Raw genomic sequence first — 8,146 nt, 5'->3', positions numbered from 1 at the left:
GCACCAAATTTGGGGAGAAAGATTAGATAGTTTCATTGATACTTTCCCTGCATCTGCAGTCCTTATGTTTGCATTAAAACTGGACTTCAGGCTAAAAGATGAGCATGAAAGGAAATAATTATAAATTATCTGCATAAAATCTGCAACAAATTACCTATAAAACTATAACTATCTAAACAGGATGACATTTACTTTATAGGTTCATGACTTCCTTTCTTTAAAGTTAGCTAAGAAGAGAGTAAAGTAATTACAGTTCTCTTTTGATTGATTAAACATGACATATATGCTAATATGAAAGTAACTTCTGTCCTTTGTTACCCAAGCTTCTGGTTTAAAGCAATTTTGAAGATAACAGATATAATCTCATCAGTGCTGCCATTTCTAACGTATATGCCAAGGATGTAATTCCTCTGCCTTTTTTCTCCAACAGAGAAAGCATATTTTATCCTTCATGTTTTAAATTTTGGATACAGAAGTCAGATGATATTACAGCTATAAATCCTCTGTTTCTTTGCCATTATATGTCAGGAAAGGTCTGTGCCACCAGTAGAATAAATAGTTCTGTCTTTTCACAAAGGTTGTCCCACTGATTTGAGGGAGATTATTTGGCTGAATAAGGTTGATGGGATATAGTCCAGTAGGGAAAAAAGAAACACCTGCTAAATTTCACTTGAAAGTACTACACACTGCATAACAGTGCCCAACAGATTCACCTTTACTTACGTCTGGCTCCAGTATCCCAAGACCCTCACTGCAACTGAGGCTTATGGGACTCAACCTCCATAAAGTTTTTCTCCTCCATAAAGTTTTGCTCTAAAATTAAAGTTTTAGCCATCCTCTAATTCCTTGCCTCGATGCCTTTAGGTGCTCTAGGTTGTTTCACTTTAATATCAGCATAGCACTTGTGTTTATGGAGTGTGGATGTGTCCCCTCTTTGCCACCTCTCCTGTAAATGATGCAGATCCAATTCCCCAAATTCTCTGAGGCTCTCCCTACGAGATAGATCCTCAGCTCTCGCATCATCTGCTTGTGTCCCTTCTTTTCATTTTCTAGCTCCATCCTGCCTTTTCTGTAATTGTTGAGACCAAAACAGAGCATGACATTCTAGTTGCGGTCACACTAATGCTGAAGAAAAATGAACTTCAGACTCTCTGAACTTATAAGAGACGTCCCAAAAATACCTTCACCAAATAGATGTGGGGTTTTTTTCCCCAACACTGCATCATATTACATACTTAAATTAAACCCAGTGGACCAAATTCCTCCCTGGATTAAGTTTAGTAATGTCTGTGGAGTCCAGTGAGAGAGAATTTGGACCAATAGCTATTAACATTTCCAGTTCCGTCCCTGAAGCAATGCTCTTTTACTGAATATTAATATTTCCCTGCAGCTTATTAACTGCATGTAGAAACTTGGGAGGAATGCGATCCCAGTATTCAGTTTCCCTAATTCTCCAAACAAACAAACACCTCTCTGGCAAAGGTCTGTTCCTTTTCTATCCCACCCTTGCATTTCCCCCCTACCACAAAGACGTATGGCATTCAGGTTAGCGCTGAAGCTGCAGCAGATCACCACTAACATGCAGGGAAAATGGATTCTCTAATAATATTGGTTTTAGAGGTGATGACCCTCAAGGAAAAGTACAACAAGATGTCAGAGATTATTTTCTGTCTTGGATCACATACAAGCTGGCAAAATGGATCACATAGGCAAAATGGACAGTGGAGAGAGGCAGCATGTCCTCAGGATGGGGAGGGAGAAAAGGGCTGTGGTCCTCCTGCCTGCAGCAGCCTCCTGGTCGTGGAGGGAAAGCGGGGGCTTTCAGAGGGCAGCAACCTGGCTTTGCTACCAGAGAAACTATAATGTGCAACTACTTTCTTAGGTACTCCAACAATTAAATCGCTTTTTTAGGATATTTAGAAAGCTAAACAAACAAAGACTAGACTCGAACACAGCCCTACATCAGAGATTTCACACATAGTTTTATGGAGGTATCAGAGCAGCTTGCAGTATTTTCACCCAAAGGCAAGAACAGGATACACAGGGGCTCTCTTTCTGGTTCCTTCCTTCTGTATTTCTGTTTTTCTTGGCTAGCTCTACTAGCATTGCCATGGTTTTGTGCTTGGTATGTTACACCTGAGAGGTATAACAAAGACACGGCCTAACTTCATTGCTTGGAGAATTGCAAACTACTGAAAAAAGTTTCCAAGGCATAAAAGCCTGTGGCTCGAAATACTCAAGTCTTGCTACTTGGAACAGAGAAAAGAGGTTGATTACAAAGTTATAGAAACATAGATTATGTTAGAGAAAATAAAAAAGGTGTTTCAGTTTCCAGATTTTTCCTATTATTTCCTAAGGTACAAACACAAATCACCTGAAAGAAGTTAGTACTACCCACACTGCACTATTCACAGGGCACTGTCTTAGGTCAATAGAGAGATTTGTCAACAAAGGGGAAAGCTTTCATAAATAAGAAGAAAATTTTAAATTTCTCTTTGTAGATTATCTACTTTTATATAACCCTTAAGATCTGTAACACTTATAAAAGGCACGATAGTAATAGTGCCACAGAAATACAGTGCCGGGTCCTTGACTTTTGTACAGTATTGTATCACCTCAGTTTTTTCTTGGCACAGTGCTAATTTACACTAGTTAAAGATCCAGACCAGAGCAGTTTTCAGGAGGAGATGACTGATTCATGAAGTCTAAGTGACTGAATACAGAAGTAATTCATTAGCTCCATGCTATATATGAAAGTTTGACCAGAGATGACTGCAAAGTACAGCATATATAGGCTTAAAAAAAAAAAGTAAAAGAATAAAATTTAGGAAAGCCCATAGCTAATTTGCCTTGAGCTTAATAATAGATTTGCGACTTAATACATTTTAGCATGACTGTAAGTAATGAGAGAGGAAGAAATGGAACAGCGACATTCTACCACTGACCACGTGTCTTGGCTTTCTGGAAGAAATGTATTTTATACTGACTTTATTTTTCTTATATATTGTCCAGATAAACTGTGTCTGTCTCGTATGTTTGTTTTCAGTTAAGATCATCTCTGATGCAGAAAACATAACTGTTTTCTATGTTTCAATTTTGGGTTTAGCTGTAGCTTCTTTTGACTATTAGTAGCATGGAGAAAGTCCTGCTAGAAGATAAAATCCGTAAAAGCCATGATATGCCCCAGGTGAGTTTATGCTGGTTCCAGTCTGGAGATGTCTGAATGGTACAAATCTCTCTTTCCTCAGTCTACATTTAAATAAATATTGGTGTTTTAAATCCAAGGTCTTAATTATTACATAATTACATAAAATGATAGTACATAAACTGATCTTTCCTTGCTATAACTTCTCCAGGCTTCTGGAAATCATTGATTAATTTATTGAACAGATTGCTTAGCTCCTCCCAATCCCCATCCAGCTTTGCATTGCAGAAACATCGCTTAACCCATTTCCAAATTGCTCATTAGGAGCACCTGCAAAAGAAGTTAAGAAGTAACCCGCTCTATAGTGCTTACAGACCTTGTGTAGATGAGCCGCCGGTGTCTTACCTTTGAAATAATTTTGCCTCTTTTTCTTTGGCCACTTCTCAATAGCCTCTTTTCAGAACATTGTCAAAGGTGTTTTAAATTATTTTTTCTTTCTTTGTGAGCAATGTGCCTGAAAAGCTCTAATAGATTAGGGAGGCATGTTTTTCTTTGCGAGGTAGACACTCTTTATTCTATTATGATTTTCATTTATTTATTTTTGTTTCACAATACCCTTGATATTAAGAAAAGAAATTGGTGTTCAATTCCCAGGATCATCTGTAGCTCTCTTATTAAAGATAGTCACTGGTGATCAGGCACAGTAGTTGATTTTAATGAGTCTGAATTTTAGGGTTTTTAGCAGTTCAACCATTTCATTCTTAAGCTCCTTTGGAACCCCTGGAAATATACTCTCCTATTTTAATAACTGGTGGTTCTCTAATTTTTTCCTTCTGTTCCAGTATGTCCTCTGTTGATATCGTAGCCTCTGACAGTATCTCATCTTTATTTCCAGAAAAGAGAAGATATGTCACCCTCTGTGGTGAAGACAAAGGCAAAGAAATCATTTAATTTCTCTGCAATGCCTGTATATTCCTTAATTGCTCCCATTAATCCCTGGTAGTCCAACAGACACACAAATTTTTTCAATGACTTTCTGGGCAATCTATCAAATCACACTAAAATATCGCTTTAGGTAAGATACACATTATGATTTGACATATGTTTTCACATATTTTAATAAGTGACTCACTCAATCTAGGTAAATCATTTTGCATAGACAGTCTATATGTGATATTTAACTTGGTCTGAAAACAGAGCAGGCCCGATTGTCTCTTGTCACAAATACTTCTAGATATTCCTGCTATTAGTAATGCCTAACACTTTCCATTTGGTGACCTCAAAGCTTTTTATGGACGTGGATAGACATTATTCTTTCCAATTTTATAGATAGGAAAATGAGCGATATGCAGAAGACCCTGGTTTGGGAGACAAGACTCCCACAAATCCTTGTCCTGTTGATACCACTGGTAAAGCTCTCGCCGCCTTCACCAGACCTACGGTTTCATCTGATCTCCTGGCCTTCAGCCCCAGCCTCACTTTCTTAGATCGTTAGCATAATCTGACAACACGGCCATGTACTTCTCAAAGAAAACTCTTTTGGCAAAATGGAAACAAGTTACATTGTTTCTTAATAAGTGGTAAGATATTTTTTCCCCTCGACAATTATTAAGGATTTGTAGACAGCATGGGAAAAATGGAAAAGAAAGACTACGCTCTAACTGTGTAGTCATAAATTACATGAAGTACATTTCATTATAAAGCACTACATTTTTTTCCTAACCCTTTATGAATTCTCTCCATTTACCCTGGGGGGTTGTAATGTAAACTGACATCTTATTCTCTCCTCAAAAAAATCACTAGTATTCTCTTAGAACGTTTTGCTTAAGAATACAAACAAACAAATAAAAGCAAAGTAACGTACAAGGGAAAGAACTCTTCAAGAAAAAGGAAAACTGTAACATCTGTATGGCAGTGACTGAAAAAGTTCAAGCATCATATGTACAGAAGTAATGATGATTGTCCACCTATCTGTTTAGTTCTATGAAAAGGGGTGTCTAGGTGTTATTGTTGATGTATAACTTCCTTAAAGAATGAGGAATATACTAGAAGCATTAACCACTTGCTATTCATATATGATGTGTATTATTGTTATGATTTATATTGCCTGAAAAAGAAATAACACTTTCATTTTCCTTAGCTCAAATCATTGTGAAGAATTTTCATCTTTTCTTCTTATTTGAATCAGTTAAACAGCTCAAAGGCAAGATTTCTCCACTCCTAGTTTTGAATAACACAGAAGACTGGCTTTGTACCCTTGGGCTGCTTGGATTTAATATCAAATTCTTACCTTGCACAAAGTCAGAAAAAAAATAAAGCTTATAAAATTGGACTCATATGAAGAATGAGTTTCTCTCTTTTAATACTACCAAACAATCTGCAAATTATTTAAATTAAGACAACCAGCACTCCAACATCTGCAAGCAAAATGCTTAAATGCCAAATGCAACTTTACTGGCATAAGAAAATAATAAGTGGAGTTCAATTTGTGTCAGCATAGCTCAGGAAAATAAGATATCATGTCTTGCTGTCTGCTTGATGTCAGCTTCTCAGATTCAAACTCTAATGCCTCATCTTAGGCTGTCCTTACTGGAGGCTGCCAAATAGCAAGGTTCAGCCAGAGTTCATGCAGCTACTACAAAATAGCTTTTTTTTTTCCTTCTCCTTTTTCAATCATTATGAACCTTCTGCTTTATATTGTACACACTTGATTATATCTATCCTTGAAATGTATACAACTCTATTAGCCTCTTCTCCTATTCTTTTAACGTACTGTAAATTCCTTTCTGTGCTTAGTTTGTTTTATAGCTTACAGAATTAGGCTTTTAAACTTTCACTGCACAGAGCAGATTAAGTTGTGTGGTTGGCTACAAGAAGAAAACAAAGGAACATGAATTTATGTTAATACAAAAAAGAAACAAAAGTATGAATACTTTTCCCACTTTGTAGACTCTTGCCACTTTTCTAATAAAATATTAGTCACCATCATAATCAGGTCCCAAAGCAGCTGGAAGCTGGTTAGTCCTAGAAAGGGAAGATTAGCAACTCCCTAAAATGCCCATTCTTGTTCATCCTAAGAAGCCTAAATTTCCTTCTGCCTCAAATCTCATCTCTCATTGATATTGATATTGATATTTCAACTGAGACATTATGCTAGCTTAAAATAAGCAATTTCAATTGTTTCATTTTCTTAAATTGTTTTAAATTGGCTGCATATAAAATTACTCTGAATGGAAGTTGGGGGAGAGATAAGCCAAGAATTTTATGATAATATATGTAGTTTAGTACTGTCAAAATTTCCAGTCATACAATAGCGTTTTAGAGAACTGAACAAAGCCCGCTGTAATCCGCTTCCAGTAAGAAAAAAATACATGGGCGGGCTGGAGCATTAAAGTCATGATATACTAACACATGTATTTTGAATATAACATGATCCTTCCGTAAAACAGTGATGGAAATTTTCTGAACACTGCAATCATAATAAATATGCAGACACACAGATGCATCTATATACATGTGGAAGCACATACAGAGTGTAAGAAATTTCAGTTCGTCACAGTGCTGCAAACGGTACCATTTTAGTAATTAGAATTAACTGATGAGAAGTAAAGAAAAGCAGATGCCTTAATATATTCTGAAATATGAGGAAGATTTAAAAAAATGTTTGGCTTAGTTATATTTTCTTCCATTTCTGACTTGCTGTCCTACTTTAAGGGAAACAAGTTTCTTCACTTAGGCTCATTCATTGTGAACTTATCTGGTATGAATTACTGAAACAGATTTGCAATATTCAATGTCTGAACAGATGAAACACTGTAATACCTTAGACGGCTCGTTTCTGGAATCAGCCAGAGTGGCATATTCCCCAAACTTTAAAATATTTTTTACAAAATTCAAAGGCGGTCAAGATTAAAATTCCCAAATGTGTATTCTGGATCCCCTCCAAAAACATTCAGCTATGGTTAAAGAGTAATTTTGTCTCTTAGCTTTTGGAAGGTATTCCTATCATGTGACATCTATGAAGTCCGAATTAATATAAAGAGATCTCTCTCACTACCCGGCATGGGAAAAGGTTTAAAATGTTCAGATTTCAGCAAAAGCAGTTCACAGAATGTATTTTGCACTAACATTACCATGTAGCTACTTGAAAATTTCCTTGAGGAATAGTGAAAAGTTTATTTCTAAAGATTTGCTAGAAACCTTTTCAAAAGAGTGTAACTGAGAGTAATACGTGTACTAGCCAGTAATTAAAACAAGAATTATTTCTTTTCTCTTTTGTAGCTATCCTTTCCACAGAACCCTTATTTTTTTATAAAGAAGCTATAGCCATTCCTGACTTGACTCAACTGAATCGCTTTGCTTAGTGTTTTAAAAACTTCAAAAAACAATCTAGAAATACTCCCATTCTCAGAACTTGTTTCCTATGGACTCTGGGACTCCAAAGCTAAAACACTAGATCTGAACAAGATGTGATTTTCCCACTCTATAAAGCTATGTGAGATTACATTTCCAGTTTCCAACCGTCATGGTACAAAAACCAGGAGAGTTTTCCCCGTGACTACTAGATCGCATGACCGAGTCCCAGCCCATCTGGGGAGAGGGGACACTACTGTGCTTAGGCCACTTATAGGAGGAAAGGGCAGATCGGAGATCCTGCTCTGTTATTCTCACATCTAAAACTATGCCTTTAAGTACTATTTAACTATTGAAGTGCTATTTAACTATTTTAAGGTGTTTTTCTTTCATCCCTGATATGTACTCCTTTAACTAACTGAGGAGGAATCTTGAACCTGAGGCTCTGATATTTCATGAAGTACTGTGGAGAGATTTGGTTTTCAGGCCTCCTAGAAATAGTAGAACTAGAAATTCAGTTTTGGATCCCATGAAGCTGTCCATGCAAAAGTTTTGTCAACATTCCCCGCCACAAGCTAGCAGTCAGTTTTTTTAAAAAAAATCAGTATTTTCCTCCCCAAAGTTTTTAATTTAGAATTCCCCAACCAG

The sequence above is a fragment of the Aptenodytes forsteri genome, unplaced genomic scaffold, assembly GCF_000699145.1.
Source record: "Aptenodytes forsteri isolate BGI_AS27 unplaced genomic scaffold, ASM69914v1 Scaffold29, whole genome shotgun sequence".
Classification (NCBI taxonomy): domain Eukaryota; kingdom Metazoa; phylum Chordata; class Aves; order Sphenisciformes; family Spheniscidae; genus Aptenodytes; species Aptenodytes forsteri.
This window is presented reverse-complemented; position numbering follows the sequence as displayed.